At 45.7% G+C, this 17,810-nt stretch overlaps 1 protein-coding gene across 1 annotated transcript in view; it reads right to left on the reverse strand.

Moving 5' to 3' along the window:
- HDHD5 (haloacid dehalogenase like hydrolase domain containing 5) overlaps positions 1 to 17,810 on the reverse strand; it is a 331,796-nt gene that overhangs the window by 35,421 nt on the left and 278,565 nt on the right. The gene's annotated exons all lie outside the window — the stretch shown is intronic.

The raw sequence follows: 17,810 nt of genomic DNA on the forward strand, positions 1-17,810 counted from the left end.
CGACACAACTGAAACTGATTTGTTGGTATTTTGTGGTATAAATGTAGCATGCACCTCAAAGTTCTTAATGGGGAATGTATCTAGTTATCATGTCTATTTAGTCTTCATTTCCTTGTTCAATGAGTACCGTTTCTATCTGGATAAGACATTGGTCAAAAATCCTGTCCTGGAATGTGAGAAAGGGAGGCCTCCACATCTGCTCCTGTCTGCTCAAGATCCCAAGACTGTAAAGGTACTTGTTCACAAAAAGGGTGTAAGTGTAAATGTTTATTTGATGTTTGTATGTCTACTTGGGTATAATTATTTATTCATGTAAGTGTGGAAGTCTGTGGGAAAAACACCAAATGCTTTATTTCTTTAAGGCTAAGTGCTCTGACCAATAGCAAAGCACCTTGAGTGGCCACTCGGATCTTTCCTCAAGAGCACTTGCTCTCTGTCAGAGGTGGAATCGGCCCGCCTAACTAGCAAACATTTGTCTGTTTGTTTGCTGGGAACTTTGATTTGCTATGCTGGGTTTGGGATTTTGGAATTCTGGGGTAGATTTAAAAGGTATTTGAGGCTTTTCTAGTCTGATTGGGACATTTAAGGGTGGGGCTCACAGTTCTTCAGGGTAGAGATTTCATGGGCCCTTCCCCCTGCCTGTGCTGAATTAAATAATACAGGCCAGTGTCATTTAGCTTGCTGGTTAAAGGAAAACAATGGGCCTTAGAATCTGTAAAGGTGGGACTTCCAAAATGGCAACCAGCAGGAAGGTAGGGAAGGAGAGAGTGTGAGAGCGCAAGGAAGTGATAGAGGAGTGTGTGGACGCGTGTGGTGTCTGTGTATGAGCTAGGGACAGTTAGATTCTGCAGGTCTTCTAAGGGGCTGCTAAACCGGGCAGTCTTAGGCGGCGGAGTCCCGCTCCCTGTGCGGACACTCCTAGGCGGCCAGCACAGGCAAGGCGACCACACCATCTTGGGAAACAGAGCTGCTTGAGACTACGATCCTGGCCTCAGCACCACCCAGTCTGATCTCAGACGCATACCAGGACCCTGCAGCCACCGGGGACAGAGACCTGTGACCACAGCTACAGACCTGCGGACACCAAAAGTTCAGAAATCCCCTTGGCAGATCCGTGAGTAACAGAACCCATCCCCACTTCCTGCAGGCTTGCTAGCAGTGCCAGAGTAACTAACTGATAGACCCACCCCTTGCCGGGGCCTCAGCGCTCCAGGAACTTTAGCCTGGAAGTACACGAGCACCTTGGAACTGATCCTACCGCGCACTGCCAGCTTCTGAGCCCTGGGCTGGAAGCAAATGCAGGAACTCCAGGAACTGAGCCTAGGCGCACTGCTGGCTTCTGAGCCCTGGGCTGGGAGCAATCGTGCGAACACCGGGAATTTGTCCCACATATCACAGGCCCAGGGACCCAGATTCTCTGGGCAGGTGGCAGCACCAAGCACCAGTGACTTGACTATGTTTCTTTTCACCTGCACCTGAGATCCTGATGTCCTGTGCATTCATACTAAGAGCCAATGACTCCAATTCCTGGTGCAAGGGCACACAGGGACCCTGATTCTCAAGGCAAGGTCGCGTGAAGCAACAGAAATTCTGATACTGGATTCTGGGGAACTCTGACTCCTGGCGCACGCTAGGGGGCTCTGGTTTTCAACACGCTTCAAGGAGGTCTCTGTTTCAGCATGGTGCAGGCAGGGTCCCTGATTCTAAGGGCGCGTACAAGGCCACATTGAGCGCTGACAACACTGACTCTGAGCGAGCCTGGTTCCCACCAACCCACAACAACCACACATCTTAGTGTCAGAGCTCTTCAGTGACACTAGGGTGGTGGGAGGCTCCCACTGCACACGGCCCAGGCCCAGGCAACTCGACGTTTGAACCATCGGGAGATAATCAGAATGAAGAGACGAAACAACACCCAGAGAAAAGACAATGAGGAGTCACTAAGAAAGGACATTAATGAAGTTGAAGCATGCAACATGACAGAAAAAGAATTCAGAATAATGATTGTACAATTCATTCACCGGATGGATGAGAAAATCAACAACCTATGCAAGAATTGGGAAGAAATGAAAAGTGATATAGCTACAATCAAAAACACCGTGGAAAGTTTCAACAGCAGACTAGAAGAAGCAGAGGACCGAATTAGTGAATTAGAAGATAAGGCAGAGAAACAAGCTCAATCCGAACAGCAACTGGAGAAAAGAATTAAAAAGCAGGAGGAGAGCCTAAGGGAGCTTCTGGACAACATGAAACGAAGTAACATACGCATAATAGGGCTGCAAGAAGGACAAGAAGAGCAGCAAAGATTAGAAAATCTATTTGAAGAAATAATGTCAGAAAACTTCCCTGATATGGGGAAGAAAAAAGTTACACAAGTACAGAGAGTCCCAGGCAAGATGAACCCCAAAAGAGGCACACCAAGACACGTCATAATAACGATGGCAAATGTAGAAGACAAAGACAGAATCTTAAAGGCTGCAAGAGAGAAACAGAGAGTGACCTACAAAGGATCCCCCATCAGATTATCAAATGATTTCTCAACAGAAACACATCAGGCCAGAAAAGAATGGACAGAAATTTACAAAGTGATGCAAAGCAAAGGACTGAATCCAAGAATACTCTATCCAGCAAGGCTATCATTCAAAATTGAAGGGGAAATAAGAAGCTTCACAGACAAAAAAAGGCTAAGGGAGTTTATCACCACCAAGCCAGCAATGCAAGAAATGCTAAAGGGACTGGTGTAAAAAGAAGAACTAAAAAGCCCAGAAAGAAAACAGCCACACACACAAAAAAATAGAAATGGCTACAAACAAGTACCTTTCAATAATAACTTTAAACGTAAATGGACTAAATGCTCCAATCAAAAGACATCCAGTGGCTGAATGGATAAAAAACATGACCCATATATTTGCTGTCTACAAGAAACCCACCTCATTAGAAGGGACTCACACAGACTGAAAGTGAAGGGATGGAAAAAGATCTTTCAGCCAAATGGAAATGAAAAAAAAGCTGGGGTAGCAATACTAATGTCAGACAAAATAGACCTCAAAGTGAAGGCCATAACAAGAGATAAGAAAGGCCACTTTATAATACTAAAGGGATCAATACAACAAAAGGTTATAACCCTGATAAACATATATGCACCCAATGCAGGAGCACCTACATACATAAGAAAACTCCTGGAAGATATCAGGGGAGAGATCGACAACAATACAATCATAGTAGGGGACTTTAATGCACCACTGACATCACTGGATAAATCTGCTAGACCAAAACTCAGCAAAGAAATAGCAATCCTAAATGACTCACTAGATCAGATGGAATTAATTGATATCTTCAGAACACTTCACCCCAAAGCCACAAAATATACGTTCACCTCAAGTGCTCATGGGACATCTTCAAAAATAGACCACATATTGGATCACAAACAAAGTCTCCCCAAATTCAAGAAGATTGAAATCATACCAAGCATCTTCTCAGACCACAAGGCCATAATATTAGAAATAAACTACAACAAAAACAACTCAATATACTCAAACACTTGGAAGCTGAATAGCACATTATTAAATATTGATTGGGTTACCAATGAGATCAAAGAAGAAATTAAAAACATCCTGGAAACTAATGACAATGAAAACACAACAATCCAAAACCTTTGGGACACAATGAAAGCAGTCCTGAGAGGGAAGTTTATAGCTCTACAGGCCTATCTCAAAAAACAAGAAATAATGGTAGTAAATCATCTAAATCTACAGCTCAATGAATTAGAAAGAGAGCAACAAGAAAAGCCCAGAGTGAGCAGAAGGAAGGAGATAATAAAGATTAGAGCAGAAATAAATGACATAGAGACCAAAAAAACAATACAGAAAATCAATGAAACCAAGAGCTGGTTCTTTGAAAGGATAAACAAGATTGACAAACCTCTAGCCAGGCTCACCAAGAAGCAAAGAGAGAGGACACAAATAAACAAAATCAGAAACGATAGAGGCGAAATAACAACAGACCCCACAGAAATACAAATGATTGTTAAAAAATACTATGGACAGCTCTACTCCAAAAAACTAGACAAGTTGGAGGAAATGGACATATTCCTAGAAAAATACAACATTCCAAAACTCAATCAGGAAGAATCTAAAAATCTCAATAGGCCAATAACTATGGAAGAAATTGAAGCAGTCATCAAAAAGCTTCCAGCAAACAAAAGCCCAGGACCAGATGGCTTCACAGGAGAGTTTTACCAAACATTCAAGGAAGAACTAAAACCTATCCTCCTCAGACTACTACAAAAAATTCAAGAGGAAGGAACACTTCCATGCTCATTCTATGAAGCCAGCATCACCCTAATACCAAAACCAGGTAAAGACAACACAATGAAAGAGAATTACAGGCCAATATCCCTCATGAACATAGATGCCAAAATCCTCAACAAAATCTTAGCAAATCAGATCCAGCAGTACATCAGAAAGAACATACATCATGACCAAGTAGGATTTATCCCAGGGATGCAAGGATGGTACAATATCCGCAAATCAATAAACGTGATACATCACATAAACAAATTGAAAGAAAAAAACCACATGGTCATATCAATTGATGCAGAAAAAGCATTTGACAAAATTCAACACCCATTTTTGATAAAAACTCTTAGCAAGGTGGGAGTAGAAGGATCATACCTCAACATAATAAAAGCCATATATGACAGGCCCACAGCCAACATCATACTCAATGGACAAAAACTAACACCACTTCCCCTAAGAACAGGAACAAGACAGGGATGCCCACTCTCTCCACTCCTGTTCAACATAGTACTGGAAGTGTTAGCCATTGCAATTCGGCAAGAAGAAGAAATAAAAGGCATCCAAATTGGAAAAGAAGACGTAAAACTGTCCTTATTTGCAGATGACATGATATTATACTTAAAAAAACCCTAAAGACTCCATCAATAAACTATTAGACCTAATAAAAGAATTTGGCAATGTAGCAGGATACAAAATTAACGCCAAGAAATCTATTGCATTTCTATACACCAGTAGTGAATGTGCAGAAAGAGAGACTAAAAAAGCAATCCCATTTACCATCGCACCAAAAAAATTAAGCTACCTAGGAATAAACTTAACTAAAGAGGCAAAAGACCTCTACTCAGAAAACTACAGGACGTTGGAAAAAGATATAGAGGAAGACATAAAGAGATGGAAGAACATACCATGTTCTTGGATTGGTACAATCAACATCATTAAAATGTCCATTCTGCCCAAAGCAATCTATAAATTCAACACACTTCCTATTAAAATACCAATGGCATATTTCACAGACCTAGAACGTACTCGCCAAAAATTCATCTGGAATAAAAAAGACCCCGAATAGCTGCAGCGATCCTGAGAAAGAACAAAGTAGGTGGGATCTCAATACCAGATATCAAGATGTATTACAAACCCACTGTTCTCAAAACTGCCTGGTACTGGCACAAGAACAGACATATAGATCAATGGAATAGAATATAGAGCCCAGAAATCAGCCCCAACCAATAAGCTCAATTAATATTTGACAAAGGAGGCAAGAACATACAATGGAGCCAAGATAGTCTCTTCAATAAATGGTGTTGGGAAAATTGGACAGATACATGCAAGAAAATGAAACTGGACCACCTACTTACACCATACACAAAAATAAACTCAAAATGGATAAAGGACTTAAATATACGACGGGAAACCATACAAATGCTAGAAAAATCCAAAGGCAACACAATCTCAGACATATGCCGAAGCAATTTCTTCACCGATACAGCTCCTAGGGCATTGGAAACTAAGGAGAAAATAAACAAATGGGACTACATCAAAATAAAAAGCTTCTGCACAGCAAAAGAAACCATCAACAAAACAAGGAGAAAACCCACTGTGTGGGAAAACATATTTGCCAATGTCATATCTGATAAGGACCTAATCTCCAAAATTTATAGGGAACTCATACAACTTAATAAAAGGAAGATAAACAATCCAATCAAAAAATGGGCAAAGGACCTAAATAGACACCTTTCAAAAGAGGACATTCAGAAAGCCAACAGACATATGAAAACATGCTCAAAGTCACTAATCATCCGAGAGATGCAAATCAAAACAACGAGGTACCATCTCACACCTGTCAGACTGGCTATCATCAACAAATCAACAAACGACAAGTGCTGGAGAGGATGTGGAGAAAAAGGAACACTTGTGCACTGCTGGTGGGAATGCAGACTGGTGCAGCCACTATGGAAGACAGTATGGAGTTTCCTCAAAAAACTAAAAATGGAACTCCCATTTGACCCTGTGATCCCACTTCTAGGAATATATCCCAGGAAACCAGAAACACCAATCAGAAAGAGTATATGCACCCCTATGTTCATAGCAGCACAATTCACCATAGCTAAGATCTGGAAACAGCCTAAGTGCCCATCTGTAGATGAATGGATTAGAAAACTGTGGTACATCTACACGATGGAATACTATGCTGCTCTAAAAAAGAAGGAACTCTTACCATTTGCAATGGCATGGATGGAACTGGAGAGCATTATGCTAAGTGAAATAAGCCAGTCAATGAAGGAAAAATACCACATGATCTCACTCATTTCTGGATAATAAAGACCATTATAAACTTATGAACAAAAATAGATACAGAGGCAGAGCTGCCTGGAACAGACTGTCAAACTACAGTTGGAAGGCCGGGGAGGGTGGGAGGGCAGGAGAGGGGTGGGTAAGAGATCAACCAAAGGTCTTGTATGGCCAAAACCGGTTTGGCTCAGTGGATAGAGCGTAGGCCTGCGGACTGAGGGGTCCCAGGTTCGATTCCGGTCAAGGGCATGTACCTGAGTTGCGGGCGCATCCCCAGTGGGAGATGTGCGGGAGGCGGCTGATCGATGTTTCTCTCTCATCGATGTTTCTGGCTCTCTGTCTCTCTCCCTTCCTCTCTGTAAAAAATCAATAAAATATATTAAAAAACAAAAAAACAAAAAAAAAAACAAAGGTCTTGTATGCATGCATATAAGCATAACCAATGGACATACGACACTGGGGGGTAGGTGAGGCTAGGGGACTGTCTAGGGCTGGGGAAAAAATGGACACATATGTAATACCCTTTGTAAAACTTTAAGCAATAAATAAAAAAAATAAAAATAAAATAAAATCCTTTTGTTCTTGAAATATTAATGTTTATTGCATGTAATATTATATATATGTAAGATCATTTTTCTTGAATAATTGGTGTTTATTGCATGCAACATTATTATATTTAAGATCGTTTTTCTTGAAATATTGGTGTTTATTGCATGTAACATTATTATATTTAAAGTCGTTTTTCTTGAAATAAAAAAAACTGGAAAAAAAGAAAAATAAATAAATAAATAAATAAATAAATTCACTTCTTTAAATTTGTATTTTCAGATAAGTGCTTATAACTGCACTATTATATATTTTCTATTATATCATTTAGAATTAAGATATTTTTAATTGAACCCTTGTAAATTTTAGCGCAATTTAATAACTTATGTTAGAAGCAATTAGGAGATTTTTCATGTAATGCAGATACATTTCAAATAATATTTTATTAATTTTTAAATTTTTTAATATTTTAATTTGAAATAAAGAAAAACTGTAAAATACTACAGCATATTATATGTACCCTTCACCCAATTTCTTAGGTGTTAATAATTTAAACATAACCATTATACAACTAACAGAATTTGCAATATATTTTTCTTATCATCTCTTTAATGTTACTTAATCCATTTACTTTGTTTTTGTTAATCTTCACCCAAGGATATTTTTCCATTGAATTTTAGAGAGAGTGAAGGGAAAGGGAGAGACACATTGATTGGTGGCCTCCTGCACATGCTTTGATAGGAACTGGGGATCAAGCCAGCAACTAAAGTAAATGCCCTTGACTGAAATCGAACCTGGGACCCTTCAGTCCACGGGCTAATGCTCTATCCACTGAGCAAAACAGGCTGCAGCTTAATTCATTTACTTTTAATCTATATGTGTCTATATTTAAAGTGGGTTTTGTTTTTGATTCACCTTCATAATCTGTCCTTTAATTGGTGCATTTATGCCACTGACTTTCAGAGTGCTTACTGATAGAGTTACTACCATATCAGGTGGCTTCTGGGTCTTCTGGGTCCCGCCCTGCCTTGCCTTTTTTTCTTCTTTTTTTCTAAGACATTTCAATTTATTTAAAAGAAGCCAATATACAGGATATAAAGGGTATGATATTTACAACAGTACAGTAAATAGATTGGTTTCCTGGTAGGATCAGTAGTCTTTCAGTGAGTATTAACCCCCTTTCCCCTTGATGCTCGACCCAGCTGGCAGACAAACAGCAACAGTGGGGTGGGATGGGACTGCAGGATAGAAAGTCTCCCTGAAGGGATTAAAAATCACGTAGATGCTAAAATGTCCACGAAGGGGTCTTGGGGGTGAGGGGTGCCTCTGCCTCATTCCTTTGAGGGCATGGCAGCAGGAATGCTGAGGGATTTGCTCCAAACTAACACATGGCCCACCCTGAGCCTGTAAATCTTTCACCCATGGAATATTCCCTTCCTGAGAGAATCAGCCCTAATCCCTCAGCCAGTGCCTGGAGGAGCCACCCAGGCCGTTGGCACAGCCAGGACTATGGACATTTCATGGCCTTTCCACTCCCACTCCAGCTGCCTAACAACTCCGCACTGCTCCCCTCGCCCATCTCCCCCGTCACTCCACCAGGACACTGTGCACAGGAGGGTACACTGGTTTTCCCATGCACATTGGGAACTGGCTGTTTCTGTTTTCTGGAGTAAAAAGGTTCCTGTGGGTAAGGTCTCTGCTTGGGAAGAAGTTCTGTAACAGAGCCACCGACCACACCCACCTCCTCTGGGCATGGAGCAGCTCCGGCCCTCAGAGCTCATCTCTCCAGCAGAACTGAAGGGAAGACCGTGTGTACCCTTCTGTCCCTCACCCTTCACATGCCCAGAACCATCAGTGTCACACTTCCTAATTCCTATCACTGTATTTCATTAGTTCCATACTGTTTTACTAATCATGAATCTAAACAGATTGGTTCAGAAGGAGATCCTTCTATTTTCAAAGTAGCTGGGGCTTCTGGGGGAAGGCCTTGCCTTGCAGCCTGGACCCACTGATGAGCAGATCCTGGGCCCCAAGGCAATACTTGCTGCAGGGGCTTCTGGGGGTGGGCCTTGCCTTGCAGCTTGGACCCGCTGATGGGCGGTTCCCAGGCCCCAAAGCAAGACCTGCTGCTGGGGGCGGGCCTTGCCTTGCAGCCAGGACCCGCTGATGGGCGGTTCCCGGGCCTCAAGGCAAGACCTGCTGCTGGGGGAGGGCCTTGCCTTGCAGCACCGACCTACTGATGGGCGGTTCCCAGGCTGCAAGGCAAGACCGGCTGCTGAGGCTTCTGGGGGCGTCCCCACTGGGGTGCCTGGCCAGTCTGGGTGAGGGGCTGAGGGCCGTTTTCAGGCTGGTGGGTGACTGAAGCTCCCAGCCTCTCCTTTTTTTTATTTTTTTTTTATTCTGGGATTTATTTACCTTCTATGGCTGTCACTGGAGCTGAGAGCTGGCTTTAGCTCTGAGGCCGGCTTCAGCTTGAGGCCGTGGCTGCTGAAAGCAGGTTATCTGGGCTTTGTTTAGCTTCTATAATTGAAAGTCTGTTGCCATCACTGCCGCTCTAAGCTCTGAGCCCGCTGATGGCTGAAAGCAGCTATCTGGGCTTTGTTTAGCTTCTATAATTGCAACATTGTTGCATCCGGAGCTCAGAGCTGGGCTGCCGCAGGCCGGGAGCCTTGGCTTCCTCCGTCACTGGAGCAAGCAAGCCTCCTGTTCGCTTCAGCTGCCTGGCTGTCGGCTGCCATCTTGGTTGGCAGTTAATTTGCATATCCTGCTGATTAGCCAATGGGAAACGTTCAGGGGTATGGTCAATTTGCATCTTTCTCTTTTATTAGTGTAGACTAGAGGCCCGCTGCATGAAATTCCTGCACGGCCTGCACCATCTCCAATCCGGACCCCTCTTGCAATCCAGGACTTCTGGCTTCTAACAGCTCACCTGTTTACCTGCCTGATCGCCCCTAACCACTCTGCCTGCCTACCTGATGCCCCTGCTTCCCTGCCTGCCTGATCACCCCTAACCACCTCTGCCTGATAGCCCCTAACCTCTCTGCCTTCCTGCCTGATCACCTCTAAGCACCTCTGTCTGCCAGCCTGATCACCCCAACTGCTGCCCTCTCAGCTGGATCACCCCTAATTGCTCCCCTGACTGCCTTATCACCCCTAAGTGCCTCTGCCTGCCAGCCCGATAGCCCCTAACTGCCCTCCCCTACCAGCCTGGTCACCCCTAACTGCCCTCCCCTGGCGGCCTGGTTGCCCCTAAGTGCCCTCCTCTGCCAGCCTGATCGCCTGTAACTGCTTCTGCCTTGGCCCCCAACATAGTGGCTTTGTCCAGAAGGATGACTGGATGGATGTCCAAAAGATGTCTGGTCTAATTAGCATATTACCCCTTTTTTAGTATAGATAACATATATGCCCCTAAAAAGTTATATTTTTTTACATACTTTAAATTATACAGTACATATTCAACCTCTTTTACCCGTTTTTTTTTCTAAATATATCGATTTTTTTAATGGAAAGGAAGGGAGAGGGATAGAGAGTTAGGAACATCAATGAGAGAGAAACACCAATCAGCTGCCTCCTGCACATCCCCAACTGGGGATGTGTCTGCAATCAAGATACATGCCCTTGACTGGAATCGATCCTGGAACCCTTCAGTCTGCAGGCTGATGATCTATCCACTGAGCCAAACCAGTTAGGGCCCCCCCACTTTTTTTTTTCTTTTTTAGATTATCCACGTTTGTAGATATGGCATTAGTTCATTTTTCCATTGATTTTTAGAAAGAGTGGAAGCGAGAGGGATAGAGAGAGAGAAACATCAATGTAAGAAACATCCCTGCAGTTGCCTTCCTTAGGAGCCCCGACCAGGGATCCAACTTGAAACCCAGGTAGGTGCCCTGACCTAGAATTGAACCTGCAACTTTCCATGCACAGAACCACGCTCATGCTCAACCAACCTATCTACTTCAGCCCAGCCATTATACAATTTCTGGAATTTTATTTCAATTAATTCTTGCAAAGTCTATGGGTTAGGTAATATTCACATTTTGCTGATGTGGAAAAAAAAAAACCAACCTCTTCATTTTGAGACATTATTCTTCACTCATTGCCACGTTTTCCTGCCAGCCCTAGAAAGGCTCCTGACAGCAGTTTCACTGGGTATCCAGAGTCAGAAGCATTCTCCTCACCACCACCCTTTCCAAAGTCTCCTCTGCACTGGCACTGAGGCTGCTCTGGAGGGCGCTGAGGCTAAGTAATGCAGACACTGACAGGATTTGGACCACTGGAGCCACCGTACCCACCTCTCCTCTCTCAGCCTTTCTCTGCTGTGCTGGAGATAGGCCAAGATTTCCGGTGCTAGGGCTCTGGACACAGGAAGTGCTGCAGTTTTTCCCTCTCCAGAGCTGCTGTCGCGGCCTGGAGGTTATAGGGCTGCCCTGGAAGTCCTCAGCATGCCTCCTGTCAGGGCAAACATGGTGGTGGACTCCACAATGGAACTGCTATTTTTAGATACTTTTAAACACCCCAGCGCTGAGGAAAGACTCCACTTCTTGATTCTGACTCTGCTTCTAGACTGTGGGACATGTACAAAAAAATCTTTAGGCATGCCTCGACTTTCATGATCAGGATCACGGCCGCAGGCAAGCGGCTCCTGGGTCCCGGGGGTGCCACCTTGCCTGCAGCCCAGCTTTCCAATCACAATCACAGGCTGGGGGATGGGCAAAGGCAGCCCCGGCTCTTGCCTGCTGCCTGGATTTCTGATCACCGTTCTTCCATCCTTCCCCTTTCGCCTCCCATCAATGCGCCTACATATGCAAATTAACCACCATCTTTGTTGGCAGTTAATTTGCATATCGCCCAGATTAGCCAATGGGAAGTGTAGCGAAGGTACAGTCAATTACCCTGTTTGTCTTTTATTAGATAGGATTAGGAAGCCTATGAATAAATAGTGCGAGATAAATTAACTTGAACATTTACTAAGTGCCAGACACTGCTATAGGTTCTGGGAATTATTGACATAAACTTCCAAACCCGTAAAAAATTTTATGAGTTTGAGCCAAACTAATGACCATTGCCAGGAAGCAAAATCCCAATGCTCGAAAGAATGGCAGATTTGCAGTTTATTTTATGCATTATAATGAAAGATGGAGGGAGGCATAAGGAAGGTTACATTAAATTTACTGGTGGTAGATTAGGGAGATGGGAGAAAGTAAAGTGGGGAAATTTCTAAGATTGGGTTAAAGTCAAATACTTCTTTTACATTGCTAGGTATGTGATATGTTGTGATCTATAATACGTATTTTGTTCTTTGTCTACAGTCCCTGGCTCACAGCTCTCAACCCCCCTGAAATTTCCTAACCACATAGGATGGTCTGAAATTAAAACTTCCTAACTAAAAGTGAGTCATGGGAAGTAGTCATGTCCTAGGCCAGTATCTCCCTTGACAGAGGTCAATTTTTACCTTAACTGAGTCTGTCTATTGTCTTTTTGCATCTAGGATATTAAACTTTTGAAATATCAGAATAATTTCCTGGGCCAAGTAAAGTGGGGATAACAAAATTATCTCTGTTAAAGAAAACCTTTTATGCCTGAAGTCTTTTCTGAAAGAAAGGGTTTATTGAGCCAAATGCTAGCCTAAAAAGGACAGGTTCTAGAGCATGCAGTCTAAACCACCAGCAGCACAGCTAGAGGGGGAAGGCAATATGTCTTCTGTCCTGGAGTTGATGAACTCTTTTATATATTACTAGAGGCCCAGTGCACAAATTCATGCACGGGTGGGGTCCGGACAGCCCAGCCCCAATCAGTGTGGATTGGGGCAGGGCCGGCTGGGGGGAGGGGCCAAGGGTGATTGGCCAGTGGGCCCACCCCCGATTGGGGTGAGTGGCTGATTGAGGGCAGGCAGGGCCAGCTGTGGGGAGGGACTGTAGGTGGTGGGCCAGCCGGCCCCACCCCTGATTGGGTTTGGGGGGCCAATCTGGGGTGGGGCCAGGTGGGAGGAGGGGCTGCAGGAGATTGGCTGGGCAGCCCTGCCCCCTATTGGGGTGGGGGGAAGCCTTGGGGGGTTTGGCCAGCTGCCCTGACCTCGATTGGGGTGGGAGAGGCCGATCAGGTGTAGGGCCAGCCGTGGGGAGGGGCCGCAGGCTCTGCCCCCCCCATCAGGTGGGTTCGCTGGCCACAGTGGACGTCATAGCGACCGGTCATTCTGGCCATTATGGCATTATAGTCACTGGCTTTTTATATATATAGACTAGAGGCCCGGTGCACAAAAATTTGTGCACTCGGGGGGGATAGGGGGTCCCTCAGCCCGGCCTGTGCCCTCTCGCAGTCTGGGACCACTCGGGAGATAACGACTTGCTGGCTTAGGCCTGCTCCCGGGTGGCAGAGGTCAGGCCCAATCCCTAGGTGCAGCCCCTGGTCGGGCTCAGAGCAGGGCGATCGGGAGGTTGTGATGCCACCCTCAGTCACGCTCAGGGTAGGGCTGACTGGGGGGTTGGGGCACCGTCCCCTGTCACACTCAAGGCAGGGTCGATGGGGAGGTTGTGGCGCCGCCCCTTTTACTCACAGAGCAGGGCCCATTAGGGGGGTTGGGGCGCTGCCCCCTGTCAAGCACAGAGCAGGGCCCATCAGGGGGTTGGGGTGCCACCACTCTCACACTCAGGGCAGGGCCGATGGGGAGGTTATGGCTCTACCCCGTCACACACAGAGCAGGGCCCGTGGAGGGGGGGGGGGGGAGTTGGGGCGCCGCACCCTGTCACACACAGAGCCGCAGGGTGATCAGGGGGTTGGGGAGCTCCCCCCTATCAGGCACAGAGCAGGGCTGATCAGGGGTTGGGGCGCCTTCCCCTGTCATGAACAGAGCAGGGTGGATAGGGAGGTTTTGGCCCCGCCCCCTGTCACACACAGAGCCGCAGGGCGATCAGGGGATTTGGGCGCTGCCCCCTGTCACCCTGATCCCGGTGCCGGGAGGCCTCGTGGCTCCGCTGATCCCGGTGCTGGGAGGCATATTATCCTTTTACTATATAGGGTAGAGGCCTGGTGCACAGGTGGGTGCCGGCTGGTTTGCCCTGAAGGGTGTCCTGATCAGGGTGGGGGTCCCCACTGGGGTTCCTGGCCAGCCTGGGTGAGGGGATGATGGCTGTTTGCAGCTGGTCACACACCCTTCAGGGTGGGGGTCCCCACTGGGGTGCCTGGCCAGTCTGGGTGAGTGGCTGAGGGCTGTTTTCAGGCTGGGGGTGACTGAAGCTCCCAACTGCTCCTTTTTTTCTTTTTTTTTCTTTTTATTCTGGGCCAGCTTTAGCTTTGAGGTTTGGCTTCAGCTCTTAGGCCTCCGCTGCTGAAAGTAGGTTTCTGGCCTTTGCTTACAATGTTGCGATCCTGCTGGCTGAAGCCCGGCGACTAAAGCAGGTTTCTGGGGTTTTGTTTAGCTTCTATATTTTTACATAGTTGCTTAGAGTTGCAGTTCAGAGGCCTGCAGCGGCAGGTGGGGAACGTTGGAGTCCTCCGTCACTGAAGCAAGCAAGCCTCATGTTAGTTTCAAGCTGCCTGGCTGCCGCCCGCCATCTTGGCTGGCAGTTAATTTGCATATTGCCCTGATTAGCCAATGGGAAGGGTAGTGGTCGTACGCCAATTACCATGTTTCTCTTTTATTAGATAGGATGTTTCAGGGAAGAAAGATGTAACTTGTTTTGAAAGAATTTATGTTGGCTACAGATAAGGCGGTGGGAAAAGGTGAAGGGGGCAGTTCTAGAATAGATGTACAGTCCTTAAGGAAGAAATATTTACCACTTTTGATTGGTGCTGGACAAGTTCTGCAAGTTCATGCATAAGCAGTATGTTGCGGTGTCTAGTGGTCCATTACTTCTTTTCAGATAACCCCCTGAAGTTGATTCAAAGCTCCAAGGTACATTCAGGAATGTGAGCACTCTATTGTTAGTTAGCCCACAGCTGGCTAAATACTCTTGTTTTTTCTCTCACTCTCCTGCCTGCAGTAATTTAATTTAGCACACATCAGAATTTTTCTTGTCACCTTTATTGTGAAGTTGTTCTGAAGATCACTGACTCAGTCCATGTACCTACTAAACAGTTAGTGTTAGCTATGTGGGTCTGTATGGGCAAGTGGCAGGTGAAGGCTTTAATGGTCCATGCTCATCACAGACACAGGACAGCTTTTCAATAACCTGAACAGGGTACTGTGTTGGGGAGAGATAGCTGGGAGTCCGCCTGGATGAACATGGCATTGTCAGATAGACAGTGTTGGGAAGATCACATGGGAAGGACATCTCACAGAGCAGAAGCAGGATTTTAGAGCATGAAGTATATTTACTCTTGTCTTTCTATTTACCTGCAGTGCTGGCCAGCTTAAAGATCTGGATGGGAAACTGTTTCCTGGCTGGGTGACTCATCTATCTATGTGTACAGATAGAGATTTGTATGGCTTCCTGAGTGTCTACCTGTCTAGATGGAGGAGTGGGGTGGGGTGGAGGGGTATCTGTTGTCTTTCTGGCCAGGGGTTTGCATGTCTACACACATAGGGGTTTGTCTGAGGGTCTTATGAAGCTGGGAGTCAGTCTATCTGGAGCTCATTTTTCCAGTTGAATCAATCTACTTGGAGGTTCATGAGTCTGTTTGGCTAGGAGCTGGTATGTCTGTCTGGCTCAGTCTATTTGTCTATAAGGCTAGAGATCTGTCTTGCTGGATACAGATTTGTTTGCCAAGATGACAATGTGTCCATCTACTCAAGGGTTGGGGATCTATCTGGCCAGGGGTCTGTGTGAACAGCAAGGAAACAGTCTGGTTGGGGAGGGTCTTTCTCTCTGGCTGGGCTCTTTCTAAATAGGATCTGACTTACTAGAGATCAGTCATCTGTCCAGATGAGGGTCCACCCATTCATCTGGTTTGAGGTGACTGTCTAGTTTGGAATTTAACTAACCAATTGGCTTGAAGTCCACTTATTTCTCTGGCTGAGGATAGTCTCACTGTAGAAATGGGAGTCCATCTGTCCAATTAAGGTGCCGGGAGCTGGTCCATCCTTGCTGTTTCAAGGGACCTGGGATATATGGCATACTGTTCTTAAGATGTTTACTCCCCTTCTTGGCACTATGTGTTTTAACCAAGGTCACCTCTCCGAGAAAGGTTGTTTCCCCAGGTAGGGATTTTCCCCTGAAGTTAGGGAGGGAATAAGACCCCTTAACTAAGTGCCAGGTGGGTAATTAATCACTTTAACTATGAACAATCATGCTTAAGCTACATAATCTTTACTCCCTGGAATGGAGATAAGAAACGCCCTAACCTTTGGAATAGAGATTGATAGGATTGGAATCAACTGGTATAAATACAGATGTAACAAGACAACAGAAACAACATAACCAGACAGAACTTGGCTGGAGATGCTGGCTACTGAACCTGGCCAAAGAACCTAGAGACAGAACCTGGCTATGGAACCTGGATAGAACATGGCAAGAGAACCTGACTAGAACCTGGTGACTGAACCTGGCTGGAGAACCTGGACAGAACCTGGCTTGAGAACCTAGCAAGAGAACATGGACACAGAACCTGGCTGGAGATCCAAACCAGAACCTCTCTGGAGATCCAGACCAGAACTTGGCTGGAGATCCTGGCTGGAGATCCTGGCTAGGCTGCTGATCAACTGAGTGCTGTCTCCGTGTCATTCCTTCTTCGCCGACTCCATCCACACCTTTGGGGACCCCTGGACCTGCTGGGGTTGGACCCCAGCATTAAGGGTCATTGGAGTCCTATTTTTATGAGGGGCTGGAGGTCCCTCTGGCTAGTAGGAAGTCTGTTTGAAGGATCTGCTGATCTACAATGTATGCCTAGCTGGGAGGTAGTCAGGATTCTGTCTGGCTCATGATGCTCATGTTGACTGCCTGGGAGTTGACCTGATTGTCTTCCCATCAGGAGGTACAGCAATTTGTCTGCCAAAATGTGGGTTCTGTGTAGTTGGTGACTTAGTGCAGTTTGTCCACCTGTCTGGAGGTCCACCTATCTGCCTGGTTGTGAGTCTAGCCGGCTGATTGGGGTATCTGTGTACTGAAGGGTCTGTCTATGTGACTGTTGTCTATTTGGCTGGGAATCCATCTAGCTAGCTGGGAGTCTGTCTGCCCACCAGGGGGAGGGCATATCTGGCTAGCTAAGAGGATACCTATGTGTCCATCCAGCTGTGTGAACTGTCCCTCTGAAAGTCTACTGGTATGGCTATCTGCCTGTCCAGCTTGGGGATCTCTCTCTCTCTTCTCTACTCATCTGAAGATCTTTTCACCTGTTTAAAATCATCCTACTTGCCCTAGCTGGTTTGGCTCAGTGGATAGAGCATCGGCCTGTGGACTGAAGGGTCCCAGGTTCAATTCTGGTTAAGGGCACATGCCAGGGTTGCAGGCTCAATCCCCAGTAGGGGGCATGCAGGAGGCAGCCGATCAATGATTCTCTCATCATTGATGTTTCTGTCTCTCTCTCCCTCTCCTTTCTTCTCTGAAACCAATAAAAATATATATTAAAAAATAAAATAAGCCTACTTGACTATTGTCATGCCTAGCTTGGATCTGTCTGACTAGTGGGGGATAGTCTTTCTCAAGGTCCATCCATCTTTCTGTATCATCAGCTGAATGTCTGAGGAAGGGAGGCTTAGATACTGAGATGAACTGGTCTATTATGTGGTGATGGGGGCAGTCT

This window comes from Myotis daubentonii, chromosome 2 (genome assembly GCF_963259705.1).
Source record: "Myotis daubentonii chromosome 2, mMyoDau2.1, whole genome shotgun sequence".
Taxonomy (NCBI): domain Eukaryota; kingdom Metazoa; phylum Chordata; class Mammalia; order Chiroptera; family Vespertilionidae; genus Myotis; species Myotis daubentonii.